This window comes from Bos javanicus, chromosome 15, assembly GCF_032452875.1.
Source record: "Bos javanicus breed banteng chromosome 15, ARS-OSU_banteng_1.0, whole genome shotgun sequence".
In the NCBI taxonomy this organism is placed as follows: domain Eukaryota; kingdom Metazoa; phylum Chordata; class Mammalia; order Artiodactyla; family Bovidae; genus Bos; species Bos javanicus.
This window is the reverse complement of record NC_083882.1, coordinates 48,777,017-48,795,565: the sequence shown is the minus strand read 5'-3', so window position 1 is coordinate 48,795,565 and position 18,549 is coordinate 48,777,017. Positions and strand designations below refer to the sequence as shown.

The window sequence follows — 18,549 nt, the reverse complement described above, 5'->3', positions numbered from 1 at the left end:
AATGAAATCACAGACACAGAAAGTCAATTAATGTGTGCCTTGAAATGGGGAGTGGCTGCTAAAGGGGGATGGAAAATCTTTATTGGGATGATGAAAATGTTCAGGGGTTTGATAATAGTGATGAATGTCCAATTTTTTGGACATTCAAAAACCAGAGTTGTATACTCTTAAAAGATTGTGCTACATGGAATGTAAATTATATCTCAATAAATTTAAGAAAAGATTCATTATAGTATACAGAAGCCATACTAAAAAAATATATCAGATATATGCTTTTAAATTTAGAATACATAAAATAATTGTGGTGATGTGATTCAATGATCAAGATGGCAGCTAAGCTCAAATATAGTTGTTAAATATTTATCCTGGGGAAAAAGTTTATATTGGAATTTGGCATTCTACTCAACTTTTTGGTAAACACCTTAAACTGTTCTAAAAATAAATTAAAAATAATTAAAAAACAGGAAATATCATTTTATAGCTGTGAAAATAAGTTTTTTGAGTTTGGAACACCTCTTCCTCTACATTCCCTCATTAGGAAATCATGTAAATTATTGTCATTATTATTACTCTTCTGAGAATAAATGCTTATTATGAAAATTTGGTAGCATTTTTATGTATTTAGTTTCTGAATGTTCCATTCATTATGCATTTATTCATAATTAAAGTGTGTCTTGTATGTGTAGGTCATGAATATACAAATAAATTAGAGTGATCTATATTATACACAGCATGAGTGCTACTAGGAGGGGAAGAGAAAAAAAAAAAAGGAAAATGGCTAAACTCCTTAAAGGAAATGCCTAACTAGAATCTAAAAGCAAGAAAGCAGTCAAGTGGGGTGGGGTGGGGGGGGCGGAATGCACATTTGCATATGTAATATTAGGAATAAGATATAGAATCAACAAATTTTATACTTTATGTTGAAAATACAACAGTGTTTATGTGAAAATGCCAGGTGCTTTCCTGGTGACTCAGCAGTAAAGAATCCTCTTACAATGCAGGAGACACACAGGAAATGTGTATTTAGCTCCTGGGTCAGGCTTCCCATGGAGAAGGAAATGGCAACGCACTCCAGTATTCTTGCCTGGGAAACTCATGGACAGAGGAGCTTGATGGGCTACAGTCCATGTTGTCACAAACAGTTGGACATAACTTAGTGACTGAGCAACAAAAAACCCAAGCAAATGGAAGATGAGAAAGAAACCATTTTATTTTTCATAAGATTGAGAGAGGGAAAGTGAAGTGTTTGTTGCTCAGTCCTTCTGTGACCCCATGGACTACAGCCTACAAGGCTCCTTTGTCCATAGAATTTTCCAGGCATGAATACTGGAGTAGGCTGCCATTTCCTTCTGCAGACAAATAGTCTAACTGTCCACAATCTGATTCAGGATCAACACAGTGTATTTAATATTCATATCTCTTTCAACTTCTTTAACCTACAGGAATTCCTCAGACTTTCTTCTATCTTTTGTTTTCATTTCTAAGGATTTATTTTCTTACTATTTTAAAGCTTTATGTTGAAGTCTAACACATGTACACAAATCATTTGTTTTAAAGCTTAAATAATTTTTCACAATATAAGCATAAATATGTAAAATCTATTTGAGTAATATAACACTATTTGCACCTACAAACCCCTTCCTGAATTTTTCATTACATCATAATTTCTGCAAGAAAAGGAAAAGACACACATTCACTATTGTATTGTTTTATGTTTCTTATTCTCATTAACCAAGTAGAATCACCAATCCTTCTGACAGATAATTGTCACGGGCAAATAGAATCTGGAAACCAGCTTACATGCTAGCAAATTAAAGATAAGAACAGTAAAAAATAACAATTAGAATATTCTGGATTCACAAATAACACGGATTTTTGTTGTTTTGTTTTGAAAGATTGTTACTATTGCACAAAAGGAAAAGCCTGAAAGTATTATTCATGGTAAACTTTATAAACAGAACATTTTTACCCTATGGATACAGATCTGCTTGGTCTTTGCACCATAGACAAGTGGATTGAGAAATGGAGGGACCAATAGATAAGTGCTAGAAAAGAGGATGTGAATATAAGGTGGGATGTGAGAACCAAACCTATGTGCAAAGAATGAGAAGAAACCAAGGAGGTAGAACTGGAGAAAGACACAGATGTGAGCAATGCAAGTATTTAATGCTTTCAACCTGGCCTCCTTTTGGGGAAATCAAAAAACTGTGATAAATATCTGCATATAGGACAATGTAATGAATGTGGGCTCAAACACTGTGATGTTGAAAGCCACAAACATACCATAGATTTTGTTGACCCTGATATTTTCTGCAGCAAGTTTCACAATGGCTATATGCTCACAGTAGGAGTGGGAGATGACTGCTCTATAATAAAACTGAAACTGGAACTTTATCAGTACTAAGGATGTGGTTACAAGAATGGCAGTCCTGAGTGTTACTGCAGCTGCTATTTGGGTGAATAGAAAGTGGGTAAGATGGCAGCATGTCTGAGTGGATAACAGATGACTACATAGTGGTCCAGGGCCATGGCCAGCAAGATGTCTGATTCTATGCCCTGAAATGTGTGAATGAGCCACATTTGAAGCAGGCAAGAATCAAAATATATTTCTGGTACATGAAACCAGAAGGTTCCAGCATCTTGGGCACAATACTGGTAAGAAGTACAATATCTGACTCCTAGCATGCCTTGGAAAATGTACTTGGGGTCATGGAGGCTGGGATCTCATTTGATGATGATCAGAAGCAAGGCATTTCTGATCGTAGCAATGAGATACAGGACACAGAATGGAATCCCAATCCAACACTACACAGACTCTAGGCCTGGGATCCCTATTAGTGTCAACACAGAGGGCATGAAGACTATGATGCTGGAAATAGGCAGTGTCCTTGGGTCTCCTGACGCAAACAAAAAAACATTTCTGTCAGTGCTACTACCTCTCCTACTTCCTATTTCATCCAAAGTCATCGTACTGAGTGTATATGATTTTGGTAGAGCTCAAAACACATCATCCAACTCATTCATATATAGAAGGTAAAAGAAAGATCCATAAAGACACATCATTTTTTTTTTAGGAAAGGCATCCACAAGACCAAAAAATGTGATGTGCAACTATGTTACATAGAACCGGCTAAATTCCTAAGTAAGGGAATCAACTGCTGTCTTTTTTTTTTTTTTTTTTTTTTAATTTTTAAAATTAAAAAAAATTTCAGGTATACACGTGCTCCCCATCCTGAACCCTCCTCCCTCCCCCTCCCCATACCATCCCCCTGGGCCGTCCCAGCGCACCAGCCCCGAGCATCCAGCATCGTGCACTGAACCTGGACTGGCATCTCGTTTCATACATGACATTTCACATGTTTCAATGCCATTCTCCCAAATCTTCCCACCCTCTCCCTCTCCCACAGAGTCCATAAGACTGTTCTATACATCAGTGTCTCTTTTGCTGTCTCGTATACAGGGTTATCGTTACCATCTTTCTAAATTCCATATATATGCGTTAGTATACTGTATTTATGTTTTTCCTTCTGGCTTACTTCACTCTGTATAATAGGCTCCAGTTTCATCCACCTCATTAGAACTGATTCAAATGTATTCTTTTTAATGGCTGAGTAATACTCCATTGTGTATATGTACCACTGCTTTCTTATCCATTCATCTGCTGATGGACATCTAGGTTGCTTCCATGTCCTGGCTATTATAAACAGTGCTGCGATGAACATTGGGGTACACGTGTCTCTTTCCCTTCTGGTTTCCTCAGTGTGTATGCCAAGCAGTGGGATTGCTGGATCATAAGGCAGTTCTATTTCCAGTTTTTTAAGGAATCTCCACACTGTTCTCCATAGTGGCTGTACTAGTTTGCATTCCCACCAACAGTGTAAGAGGGTTCCCTTTTCTCCACACCCTCTCCAGCATTTATTATTTGTAGACTTTTGGATCGCAGCCATTCTGACTGGCGTGAAATGGTACCTCATAGTGGTTTTGATTTGCATTTCTCTGATAAGGAGTGATGTTGAGCATCTTTTCATGTGTTTGTTAGCCATCTGTATGTCTTCTTTGGAGAAATGTCTATTTAGATCTTTGGCCCATTTTTTGATTGGGTCATTTATTTTTCTGGAGTTGAGCTGTAGGAGTTGCTTGTATATTTTTGAGATTAGTTGTTTGTCGGTTGCTTCATTTGCTATTATTTTCTCCCATTCTGAAGGCTGTCTTTTCACCTTGCTAATAGTTTCCTTTGATGTGCAGAAGCTTTCAACTGCTGTCTTGTCTGTTATTTCATTTCAGAACTGTGGACCAAAAAAGTATATTTTGTTTATTTTACTTGGCAATTATGTTTTAGTCAGAGGTTAGTGATTCTCTCCATATTTCACATTCGTTACTGCTTCTGCTGCTGCTGCTGCTAAGTCGCTTCAGTCATGTCCAACTCTGTGCGACCCCATAGACAGCAGCCCACCAGGCTCCCTGTCCCTGGGATTCTTCAGGCAAGAACACTGGAGTGCGTTGCCATTTCCTTCTCCAATGCATGAAAGTGAAAAGTGAAAGTGAAGTCGCTCAGTCTTGTCTGACTCCCAGCGACGCCATGGACTGCAGCCTACCAGGCTCCTCCATCCATGGGATTTTCCAGGCAAGAGTTCTGGAGTGGGGTATCATTCAGTATTCTGTTATTCTCAGTTGTCTCTCAGTTAAAAACAGCTGGTCTGAGCTAGTAAGAGTTCAAATTTTACATTAGTGCAGAATGCTCTCTAAGAAAGAGAGTAAACATACATTTTACTTAAAAGCAAACTGTTTTTGTTTATGTATGGATCTATGTTGTCTGCCTCTGCTTCAGATGAGATGTCTTTTCAGGAGAATGTGAGGAAGTGTTTTAGGAAAGGTCATTCAAATCTGTGTACGTTTGCAGAATCTGGGTCAAGATTTCTTGCTACATTTTTACTTTTCTAATAAAACTATGGTAAGTTTTTGCTATGTTTCTAATAGTGGAAATACTTAAATTTCTGTGGCTAAAATATATAAAATAAATTCTGGAATACACATAACAAGGTAATTAGAGTGGAGGGACCTTGAGGAAGCAAGAGAAGAGCAGACAAATGTAGAGGTAAGGAGGGACTCATCCTTTATAACTAAAGGATATAGGAACATCTGTTGTGTGTGTGCTAGTTGTTCAGTCATGTCCGACTCTTTGTGACCCCATGGACTGTAGCCCACCAAGCTCCTCTGTCCATGGGATTCTCCAGGCAAGAATACTAGAGTGGTTAGCCATTCCCTTCTCCAGGGGATCTTCCTGATCCAGGGATTGAACCCAGGTCTCTTATATTGGAGGCAGATTCTTGATGTCCCAGCCACCAGGGAAGCCAAGAAACATCAGTAAATGGGTAAATCAATCAGAATAGAGACTTTGTTCTTGCATTTAAATTCTCTAGAGCTATCATCTCCATGAGACTTGATTAATTTAGGCTCATTAATTCTTAATGAGAAATAGATAATCTGGAACATGGGTCATTTTTGTGGGCTCAGGCATAAGAAGTTGATAGAAAATGAATGCTTGGAAGGACATGTTCCTTAAAAGAAATTAAATATAGAACTATAAATGGAAGACAGAGAGCTGAGAGAGGAAATGTTTAAGATAAATTTAAAATAAGCAAAGAAATTTAATCATACTCAATTCATTGATAATTTAATTTTTTCTGAAAGCTTTTGATCTTATGTGTTATATGAAAGCTATCTGATCAAAATCATTACCCGTTAACCATTATATATTTTGAATCAAGAAGTTCTCAAACCATGTATTAAAGAAATATTAGTAAAGCTGTTAAACTAAGGTTAGGTTATTTCATTCTTTCATAGACTTTTCAGTAAAATTGGTTTGTGTCAGTAAACTCATGATCAGCTAACACTATACTGACTGTCAACAAATAGGGCAGCAAGGCAGGAAGGAGCTGTGGTTCGTGGTGCTTAACCTCAAGTGAAAGAAACAAGTCAGCCAGAATCACTTTAATGCAGGAAGTCTGTATCAGTTGCCATGTATTTTAGGATAGATTGGTGACTAAACTAAGCTGTTGGATACCTGTAGGTTAGCACCCCAATGACTCATTTTATGGTCAGTTCATACATCATTGACTCTAACAGTAGTAAAGTTTTTCTGTCTCAAAGATAATCAGGGATCAAATAGGAATCCTTTAAGAACGATCAGGGTGTCACTTTTTCAAGAGGAAGAGGCAACATTTGAGCATGGTCTGACAGGTACAGATAGTGGGATGGCAGGTGGGAAGTACGTAAGTGAGCACAGGGTTGATAGGATGGAGTGATTATAGCTGGTAACGAAAAGTTACTGAGGTAAACTTGGGAATAGTGAGCTTACTTGTCAAAAGTTGGAAACTGGTTCTGCTCTTACCAGATATCTGAAGAGCACCATCCTTCATATCAACCACACTAAATTCTTATCAAACACCAACTCTTCTTAATATTTTTGTATTATATATTCTGCAGTGCTTTCTATCTGGACCATCTGTAACAGCACCTGGCCAATGTCAACATCCCACATCCATTTGGTGCTGGAACCATCCACAATGGGTGGACATCTCAGGGACAGTCTTTCATGCTTTTCTCTTATCTCTGTAATACAGACCTTCTTCATCTTCTATATGTTTGTCTGAGATCATGTTTTTGTGTTCTTCCTCCAGTAAAACCATGATCTGTATTATTTGGAGGCATAACATCAATTTATTCAGTTTGAATTGAAGAAGAAAGCTGCTAGCTATCAATTTTAACATTGTTAATGAATGTGTGGAGAAAGACAATTTATAACCTTTAAGTGAGGGATTTGTTAGCCAGCAGTTAAACCACAGGAGACCCAGCAGATTTTAGTTATGTCATCTTGGGTTCACCCACACCTATTATCCCTGAAATCATTACCACAACTTGCAGACACCTCCTTACTCTTCTCTTTCCTAAAAGGCTAAATAAGAGACATTTATATACATCAGTTTTCTTCATATAGAGTTCCTTTTCTACTGTTTTCATTAACAAAAAAATGTCTAAAGTCTAACTAAATATAGACATGCTCCTTTGCCAATGAATTCAGTTTTTAAATGTTTTTAATTAAATGTAATAAAAATGAATGTTTTTAATTTTTCTTAAATAAATATTTTAAATATTTGACTCTTCCTTTCAATGAAGGAATTCTGGAAAGAAAAATCTGAACCTATAATGTTCTTTCATTACATGTGTGCATGCATGCTAACAGTCGTATCCTACTCTTTGAGATGTTATGGACTGTAACCCACCAGTCCCCTCTGTATGTGAAGTTCTACAGGCAAGAATATGGGAGTGGGTTGCCATGCCCTCCTCCAGGAGATCTTACCCCCCCAAGGAATAAACCCCATCTCCTTTATTGCAGGCAGATACTTTACTGCTGAACCAACAGGGAAGCCCAATCAATCTCTCTCTGTCTCTAAATCCATCAATAAATCTGTCTATCCATCTACATCCTATTGGCTCTGCTACTTTGGAGAATCTTCACTAATCCAGTGGTTTAAAAGAACTCAATTAGAAATTAAAAGTCATGATAAGGTTCTGATAAATAGCTATAACTCTTATTTTATGAATTGATGTACTCAGTTGTTAAGTCATGCCCAACTGTTTGCGACCCCAAGGATCGTAACCCACCAGTCTTAGACTCTGTCCATGGGATTTCTCCAGCAAAAATACTGGAATGGGTTCATAACTCCCAGAAGAATAGAATATTGGATCAGAGAATGGTAATATTTTCATTTGTGTGCAAGGCTGACACACATGATGCCAAATTTATACTTTATTTGTAATGGGCACAATTTTTAATTTGAAAAGTCTTAAAGAGTATATTAATAAAAGTAATGGCCTTTGTCATAAGTGATATTAACAAGGTTATAAGATATAAGTTTCATATGAAAAGTGTTTTGTATCATATAATTGTTATATAATAGTTCTTGTTACTGGAAAAAATAACTGGAAAGTAAAAAATAATAATTAGTAATAGAGAATAAAAACATGTTACATTAAGATACAATTCTGTGTATGATAAAATAAAACACAAAATTCTGTACTGAAAATTACAAACATTGTTGAGAGACAGTAGATAAGAACTAAAGCAACAGAGACCTGTCACCTATATATATCTTGGAATATTGTTAAGATGTCAGTTCCTTTCAATTTATCCTATAAGAATCCCAACACATATTTTGCCAATAATTCAGAAACTGATTCTATATTTTATAAGGAAACTCAAGGTGACAGATCCAAAGTAATCTTTAAAAAAGTATAAGTTTTGAGTTATTCCAATATCTTCAATTAGTACTCAATATAAAACCATAATAATCAAGACATTTTGGGATCATAATGGATATAAGGTTAGATTAGTGATTCAGGATGGAATTCTTGGAAGAATATCCACATCTATATGATCAGCTGATAGTCTACAAAGTTGATAAGAAAAGGCAAACATAAACTAAGCAGTAGAAAAGGAATGTCTTCCTCTGCAGTGGTGGGGATAGTATTGGTATGTATTTAGCTAAACCTTTATCATTTGTCATTTTATGATCATTTATTATCTATCTAAACCTTTGTCACATCATTTTTAACAACTAAAGAATATAGAAACATAGGTAAATGTGTTACTTAATTGGAATAAAGCCTTGTTTTTACTTTATTCACAGCTACCATTACCATATGATCTGGCTAATTTAGCCTCTTCAATTCTTAATGAAATAGATAATCTGGAATCCTTGCATCATTTTTTTTGTGAACCCAGACATAAGAAATTAACAGTGAAGGAGTGAAAGACTTAAGGGGTGAATATGTTCCTTAAAAGGAGTTAAACATAGAATTAGAAATGGAAGGCAGAGGGGTGGTGTTGGGGCACCAGAGGTAACTCAGCAGAGGCTACAGAGAAACTGAGAAAATTTTCATTATTTCTCAATTCACTGAGAACTAATTTTTCTGAGAACCTGGGTTCGTGCCTTATGTTAATGTTCTTTTCTAATTGAAAGCATCAGTTGTTAAATATTATGTAATTAGAATCAGGAAATTCTCAAAACAACACATTAGAGGCATGTTCGTAATTCTGTAAATATAAACTCAGGTAATCTCTCAGAGATTCTCCTCTAAAGTTTCTGTAAATCAGTAATCTCATGATAAAATAATCCTATATTGAAAGTCAACAGATAGGATGGTAATGCAGGAAGAAGTTGTGATTTGTGATGCTAAATCTCAAGTAAAAGAATGGAGAGATAATTTTAATGTAGAATCCCTGTATCTGTTTTCATATTTAGAATAGACTAGTCATTAAAGTAAGCTGTTGAATACCCATAGATTTGATCCCCAGTGACTAATTTTATGACCAAGCTTTACATCACTACTATAATAGCAGTCAAATTTTCTTTCTTAGATTATCAGACAAAAAGGATAATCAGAATTAGAATAGGAGTCCTTTGAGAACAAACACTGTGTCTGACTTTTTCAAGAGGAAGGAGCAACATTTGAGCATGATCAGGCAAGTAGAGAGAGTTGGGTATCAGGTGGGAAGTACATGAGTGAGTAAAGGTTGATGAGATGGGGTGATTATTATTTTAAAGACTGGTATTGAAAAGTTATGGAGATAAACTTGAGAACAGTGAGACTCACTTGACAATTGTTGGAGCTGGTTCTGCTCTTGCCAGATGCCTGAAGCGTGCAGTCAGCTTCACATCACTGTCACCTATGGTTTAGAATTCGTAACTCTTCCTATTATTTTCCATTATGAGTCCTGAAATGCCCCTTGTTTCTATCTGCACCTTCTGTAACAGCACCCAGTCAGTGTCAGGAACTCTAAGTCACATGGTGCTGGGCCATCTGCAATGGATGGATATCAGTGAGATAAATCTTTCATGCCTTTCTGTTGTTTGTGCATTACAGACGTTCTTCATCTTTTATAAGTCTATGTGAAATCATGCTTTTGTGTTCATTCTTTAACAAAACTCAAAATAAGATCCATATTATTCTGGAGCATAGCCTCAATTTATTCAGCTTAAATAGAAGAAAGTTGCCAGCCACCAATTTTAATGTTTCCTGATGGATTTGTGGAGGAGTTATGAACACAAAATGGGGATTTATTAGATACTAGTTAAACCACAAGGGGTCCTGCAAGTTTTGATGATACCCACTTGGGTTCATCCATACTAATATCCCTGAAATCCTTAGTACAGTTTCCTTGTTCCTTTGTTTTGTTTTTCCACAGGCTAAATATGGAAATAATTATATACACCGATTTTTTTAAAGGCTGAGTTCCCCTTCTTCTGTTCTCATTGACAAATAAGTCAAAAGTCTACTTAAATGTAAATATGCTCCGGTGCCAATAAATTCTATTAAATAAATGTCCCATGATCCTTCCTTTCAATGAGGCAATTCTGATATGTTATATCTGCTATTAAAACTGGGGTATTGAACACCCCTACTATTTTTGTGTTGCTATTTATTCCTCCTTTTAGTAACATTAATGTTTGCTTCATATATTTGACACTCTAATGTTTATAATAAATTTGAATATGAATTCAACCTTTAAATATTGCATGATATCTTTGCTTTCTGTGACAACTTTTTTTTTTTTTTTTTTTTGCAACATCATGGGGTGTGCAGAATCCTAGTGTCCTGACCTGACCCACAGCAGTGAAAACACTGAGTGCTAACCCCTGACCTGCCAGGGAATTCCCAGTGACAGTTTAATTAAAAGCCTATTTGACTAAAAAAACTACATAAACTACTCCCTCTTTGGCTTACCATTGGCTTGAAATTTCTTCTTCTATTTCTTCTCTTTCCCTCTACACGTGTTTTAAGTCTTAAATCCTATGGCATTCTTATAGACAACATATACTTTAATTTTCAGTTACTTATATTTTTTACATATGACTCATTATCCTTTAAAAGTTTTATTATTACTATTATTCATTCTCTCACTGGATTTTTTCATGTCTTTTGCTGTTGTTGTTCAGTCGCTCAAGTCGTGTCCTACTCTTTGTGACCACATGGGCTGCAGAACGCCAGGCTTCCCTGTCCTTCACCATCTTCCAGAGCTTCCTCAAACTCATGTCCATGGAGTCAGTGCTGCCATCCAACCATCTCATCCTCTGTTGTCTCCTACTCCTCTTGGCTTCAATCTTTCCCAGCATCAGGGTCTTTTCTAATGAATTGGCTCTTCGCATCTGGTGGCCAAAGTATTGGAGCTTCAGCTTCAGCATCAGTTCTTCCAATGAATATTCAGGACTGATTTCCTTTAGAATTTACTAGTTTGATCTTCTTGCTGTCCAAGGGATGCACTAGAGTCTTATCCAACTCCACAGTTCAAAAGTATCAATTCTTTGGCACTTAGTCTTCTTTATGGTCCAACTCTCACATGGCAATGGCAACCCACGCCAGTACTCTTGCCTGGAAAATCCCATGGGTGGAGGAGCCTGGTAGGCTGCAGTCTATGGGGTCGCTAAGAGTTGGACACAACTGAGTGACTTCACTTTCACTTTCTCACATCCATACATTACTCCTGGAAAAACCATAGCTTCGACTATACATATGTTTGTCAGCAGAGTAATGTCTCTGCTTTTTAACACACTGTTTAAGTTTGTCATAGCTTTTCTTCCAAGGAGCAAGCATCTTTTAATTTCATGGCTGCAGAAACATCTTCAGTGATTTTGGAGCCCAAGAAAATAAAGTCTGTCACTCAACATAATTCATGTTTGCAAAATTTTACTAAACTCAAATACATTGTGACTCAAATTTATTTCTGCATTATTTAACAAGATACCATTCCAATTTTTTTTCTACCTCTGAATCTTTAATATTGTGCTCTCTTCATTTTATTGTAATGGGATGTTTTCTTGGGTAACTCCTTTCTTGAACTGTGCATCAGTCTAAAATTAGAGACCAGATTCTTTCCCTGTGTACTTGATTTTTCTTAGAAATTGTTATGAGTCCTCAGTGTTAAAGTTTGATTGAAGAAAATTTAAACCTGATCACTACTGGTACAGCATCCTGGGTAAAGATTAAAATGCATGGACAGAGGAATAGCAAAGAGTGAGGAAATATTTGAAGTATTTGCTTAGCAGTCAATTTCTCACATGGCAGGTTTTATTGAGGGCCATAGTTTATTTTAAGATGATATACTGATTCATTCAAAGCACCATCTTTGTTTACATTAATAATATTGGAATAAGCCCTCTAGTATGCTGATTTTGTGTAAGATAGCATTACATGTTACTTTAAAGTCTCCAGATTAGTTACTCTTTAATACCATTGATAAACACCAGAGAAATGTTTAAACTGTTTATCATACAATGCCATTTTTACTGAATTTCTAATAAGTCTGATGCATTGTTAATAAAAGTGTAAATAAGACACAATTATTGTCCTCTAGATACTTGCAGTAGGAGATTTCTAAATGCAGTGGAATTTATTTGTCTATGTTTTCAATTCTATAACTTAAACGTTCAAATATGGGCAAACCTCAAACTGGAAAAAGTATTAAAATGTGTGCCTTCTGAAGTGTGTGTTTTATTTAAGTACTGATGATAATTTTATTTCCTTAAGAATATTTACTTCTGAATAAGCCTAATTTATTTTCATCAGTCCTATTTTGTGCTATATTTCTTCCTCAAAAAGTTCAATGTTTACAGACTTTAGTTTATATCATATAGATTTTATGTTGATCATATGTGGTATTATGGATTTTATATCATATATATATATATATATATATATATATATATATATCTCAGTATTTCAGAAAAAGTACCTGGATGTTCATTGGAAGGACTGATGCTGAAGCTGAAGCTCCAATACTTTGGCTAGCTGATACAAAGAGCCAACTCATTGGAAAAGACCCTGATGCTGGGAAAGATTGAGGGCAAGAGGAGAAGGGTATGACAGAGGATGAGATGGTTGGATGGCATCACCGACTCAATGGACATGAATTAGAGCAAACTCCAGGAGATAGTGAAGGACTGAGAAGCCTGGCATGCTGCAGTTCATGGGACTGCAAAAGGTCAGACATGACTTAGCAACTGAACAACAAGAACAACAAAACAAAAGTAGATGCTATTAAAAATTGTCAAAATATAGATTCAGAAACAAATATTAGAAAACAAGATATGACCAAAAGACAACTATGGGTTGTATTAACAGTTTGAAAATATGAATTGTGACATGGTCCTTGGGAGTTACCTAGAATAAGTGTCTTCTGCAATTTACTTATTTATGTAGGTCTAGAGAAAAGCTCTAGATTTCAAGGGACAGGCCAAGAACAGAAGAATAAATGAAACAATTTGAAATCACAATTCAAGAGAATTTTATTCTTTGTAAGAATAATAAACCAAATTTCTTAAGTATTTGATGATTTGTTAAATATCTCAATTATAAGCATCTGAGAATTAACATATTTTTTCAAGTGTAGAAGTTTTATATTTGGCTTTTAGCACATGAATGTTGCTATTTAAACTAACACAAATTCTCTTTAGAAGGATCCACTAGTGATCAAGATGTTTGGCGGATACAAATATTGTTAGTACATGGTCACAGATGTGTTTGGTCTTCACTCTATAGATGATTGGGTTGAGAAAAGGTGGAACTAACAGGTAAAGGTTAGATAAAAGGATATGAATGTATGGTGCTTTATGAGAACCAAACCTATGTGTGAAGAAAGAGAAGAAGCCAAGGATCAGAACTGTAGGAAGACAGAAATGTGGGCAATGCATGTATTAAAGGCTTTGAATCTCGCCTCCTTCTGGGGCAGTTGAAAGACAGTGATAAAGATTTGAACATAGGACAGAATAATAAAAATTATGTCAAATCCTAAGATAGAGAAGGCAACAAATAGACCATATATCTTGTTGATCCATATATCTTCAGTAGGCAGCTTCATAATGGCCATGTGTTCACCATAAGTGTGGAGATGACCGTGGTTTGGTAGAATTTAAGATGACATTTACTAAGTACCAGCCATGGTGCTACAAGTAAGGCCGCCCTGAGTGTCACCCCAACTCCAATGTGAGTCAAAAGTTGTCCTGAGAAGACAGGGACATGTCTCAAGTGGTTACAGATGGCGACATAGTAATCTAGGGCCATCGCCAGCAAGACACCTGATTCAACACCCTGAAAGGAGTGAATAAGCCACATTTGCAGAAGATATGCTTCAAAAGAAATCTCTGTCAAATGAAGCCAAAAGATGCCTAATATTTTGGGGAGAATACAGGTGCTAAGTGCAATGTCTGTGGCCCCCAACATGGCCAAAAATATGTACATAGGTTTACACAGGCTGTTTTTATGTTTGATTATCATTATGATTAGGGAATTCCCAATCACAGCTACAAGGTACACGACACACAATGGAATCCCAATCCAACACTGCACTGACTCCAAACCAGGAATCCTGATGAGTGTTAATATAGAAGGCATGAAGACTGAGCCATTGGATATGAGCATGTTGATTTGATTAGTAGAATCAAGGAGTGGTATGTTGTGTCATCTTCTGATTCCTGTCAAGAGTTTATAAGTCAAAGAAGAAATTCATTTATTTTAGCTAAATATACTTTAGATTTGGGTGATACCACTTTATCGTTTTTCTATTATTGAAATATACCTGACAGATAACATTTTGTAAGTTTAATGTGCATGATACAGTGACTTGATACACTCATATATTGGAATATGATTTCCACTGTAGTGTAGGTAGCATCTCTACCATGTCATATAATTATATTTTCTTTTTTATGGTGATAATAAATAAGAAATAGATTCTTAGCATGTTTGATGTTTATAATAATGTCTATAAAACTATACCATGCATTAGATCTTCAGGTGTTATTTATCTACTTATCTAGCTGCATGTTTGTAACCTGAAACAATATGCCCACTGTTCTCTGAGCACTCATTCCCAGGTAACCACCATTTTACTCTTTGAGTTCATTTGTTTAAAGACTTTGCATATAAATCTTATGATGTAGTATTTGTCTCTCTTTGTCTGACTTATCTGACTTAACATAATATCTCTAATGTCTATTATTATTGTAACAAATGTCAGGAGTTTCTTCTTCCTGATAGCTAGACAAATTAATTATCCAGGAAATGCAAATCAAAATTACCATGAGATATCACTTTGCTACAGATCTTCCATCAATAGACAACAGAGAACAAGTGTTGAAGATATGGAGAATAGGGAACATTTGCTCACTGTTCGTGGGAACATAAATTTTTCAACCTATAGAAAACAATTTTGAAGTTCATAAAAAAATTCAGAAAAGGGTCTAGTGTATGATCCAATATTTCCACATTTGTTTGTATGTCCAAAGAAAGTAAAAATATGATAGTGAAGAGACATATGCAGACCCAGCTCATCTATGTTTATTGTAGTATCACTTTCAATAGTCAAGAGGTGGAAACAACCTTAGTACCCATGAATGAGTAAATGATAAAGAAGATAAACAAGATGAAATATGCAACTATTGTTTCCAGTCTAACTACGGCTCTTTAACCTTCTATCTGCTGCTTAGAGACTGGGATTCAAATTTAGCATATACCATTTATTTATATATACACACACATAAATATATATACACACACACATAAATATATATATATTGCATGTTATATATGAATATATGAGATCTTTAAGAATTTTAAAATATTTTATCTTCCTTCAGTTCAGTTCAGTTCAGTCGCTCGGTCGTGTCCGACTCTTTGCGACCCCATGAATCACAGCATGCCAGGCCTCCCTGTCCATCACCAACTCCCGGAGTTCACTCAGACTCATGTCCATAGAGTCAGTGATGCCATCCAGCCATTTCATCCTCTGTCATCCCCTTCTCCTCCTGCCCCCAATCCCTCCCAGCATCAGAGTCTTTATCTTCTTTACCTTATCTAATTGATATTTTTCTTGAGCTAAGTCTCTGTCACAGCAAAATTGGCATTTTAAGTCAGATAGATTTTTGTGTTGTGGATTTTCTGTTTTGTGGAAGTTTAAGCTGTATCCCTAGCTCCTACCCACAAGATGTTGATTGCTTTCTCTTGTCATAATGACCAAATATATATCATACATTGCCAAGTATCCCCTAGATATGGAAGGTGGGGCATACCACTCCTGGTTGCTAACCATTATTCTAGACTCTTACATTGGGGAAAATAGCCTTTAACTGAATAAGAATGAATATTTATGTACCTTTAATCAAAATGGGCAGAATAAATCGGGCTATTAAGGCGAATCACTTTTCAGTAAGTAGTAGCCAGATAAAGGAGATGAAGAAGGGCACTCCAAAAAAGAAAGACTTAGTACAAAATTACATAAATGAGACATATGGTGAAATTGTGAATCAATAGTTTTCACTGAAAAATTGTGTCCTAAGTAGAAATGATGATTGTGGAAGATATTGAAAAGGGAAGAATATAAAACATAAAGGTATTATTTTAAATCAAATAATTTCAAAATCTAAGGTGGCAAAACAGCCCTTCTGCCTTTTAAAAATGCAGTAAGATAGCCAGTTGACAAATAGCTTCCTTTTTTGAATTCATAGGCTGTGGAAACCACATTACCTCATGTGCAGCATAAACCCTGAAACACTAGTATTACTTATGACTCCAGTTCTACTTAGCCTGATTACAAGAACCTAAACTTTTAAAGTATTTGGGGGGTTCTCTAACATCAAACCAGTTAGACTTGTTTATTTTGCTTGTAAATTGTATTTTAATCAGAGTTTGATGAATCCCTCCATAGAGCATCCTTTAGCTACTGTTCAAGACTGTTAATTCTTTGTCGTGAAGTCAGCTCAGTCATGTCTGACTCTTCGTGACCCCATGGACTGTAGCCCACCAGGCTCCTCCATCCATGGAATTTTCTAGGCAAGAGTTTGTCTTTAAATCAGATACAATCAGTTTGGACCAGTAGGTTCTCAGACTCTGATGCATAATTTAATATAGGCTCCCCATGAAAGAAAATAGAGAAAAAGATACATTTGTCATCAATGAGAATAATATACTTACATATTTATTTATGTTATTTCTTCTGTATAAGACTGGATGACTTTTCAAAAAAATGTAAAATAAGAGCAAGAAAAGATCATTCAAATGCACATATTTTTGGCAAGCCTGGGTCAAAGTTTCTTGGTTTGCCTATATTTATTCACCTGAAATGTTAAAAATGGTTGTATTCTCAAAATAGTTGCAATTCTGAAATATATATTAGTACAGAAGGAGGAATCTCTAGGATTTAAGAAGATCAGCAGCAGAAATAATAGGGACAGGAGGACTCATTCTTGATAACTACTGAATATGTGAAAATGAATATGTGGGTAACGGGCAAATTGAGGCTAATTTCTTGGTTTACAGTGGTCATAACCCCCATGATAATGAAGAAAGACTTTAGTCACCAATTTTAATGTTTCCTAAGAGTACATCATGAGAAATGCTGGGCTGGAAGAAGCACAATCTGGAATCAAGATTGCCGGGAGAAATATCAATAACCTCAGATATGCAGATGATACCACCCTTATGGCAGAAAGTGAAGAGGAACTAAAGAGCCTCTTGATGAAAGTGAAAGTGGAGAGTGAAAAAGTTGGCTTACAGCTCAACATTCAGAAAACGAAGATCATGGCATCTGGTCCCATCACTTCATGGGAAATAGATGGGGAAACAGTGGAAACAGTGTCAGACTTTATTTTGGGGGGTCTCCAAAATCACTGCAGATGGTGATTGCAGCCATTAAATTAAAAGACGCTTACTCCTTGGAAGGAAACTTATGAACAATCTAGATAGCATATTAAAAAGCAGAGACATTACTTTGCCAACAAAGGTCCGTCTAGTCAAGGCTATGGTTTTTCCAGTGGTCATGTATGGATGTGAGAGTTGGACTGTGAAAAAAGCTAAGCGCCGAAGAATTGATGCTTTTGAACTGTATCGTTGGAAAAGACTCTTGAGAGTCCCTTGGACTGCAAGGAGATCCAATCAGTCCATTCTAAAGGAGATCAGTCCTGGGTGTTCAGTGGAAAGACTGATACTAAAGCTGAAACTCCAGTACTTTGGCCACCTCATGCAAAGAGTTGACTCATTGGAAAAGACCCTGAGGCTGGGAGGGATTGGGGGCAGCAGGAGAAGGGGAAGACAGAGGATGAGATGGCTGGATGGCATCACCAACTCGATGGACATGAGTTTGAGTGAACTCCGGGAGTTGGTGATGGACAGGGAGGCCTGGCGTGCTGCAATTCATGGGGTCGTAAAGAGTCGGACATGACTGAGTGACTGAACTGAACTGAACTGAATGGATTTGTGGAGAAGGAGGAGTTATGAACATGAAATAAGGGACTTATTAGCCACTAGCTAAACTACAAGAGGTCCAGGAGTTTTTAATTATACCCGCTTGGGTTATCTACATGTAATATCCCTGAAGTCTTTACTAAAACTTGCTTATACCTCCTTATTCTTCCTTTTCCTTTTTTCCACAGGCTAAGTACAGAGATTATACACAGCATTTTTTTTTAGGCTGAGTTCCATTTCTGTTGCCCTCAT

At 36.3% G+C, this 18,549-nt stretch overlaps 2 pseudogenes; both read right to left on the bottom strand.

Annotated features, from left to right (window-relative positions):
- Positions 1–1,948: 1,948 nt before the first annotated feature.
- On the bottom strand, positions 1,949–2,967 carry LOC133260987 (olfactory receptor 52A1-like; annotated as a pseudogene).
- A 10,556-nt stretch (positions 2,968–13,523) lies between these two features.
- LOC133260986 (olfactory receptor 52A5-like) lies at positions 13,524–14,597 on the bottom strand (annotated as a pseudogene).
- Between the last annotated feature and the right edge of the window lie 3,952 nt (positions 14,598–18,549).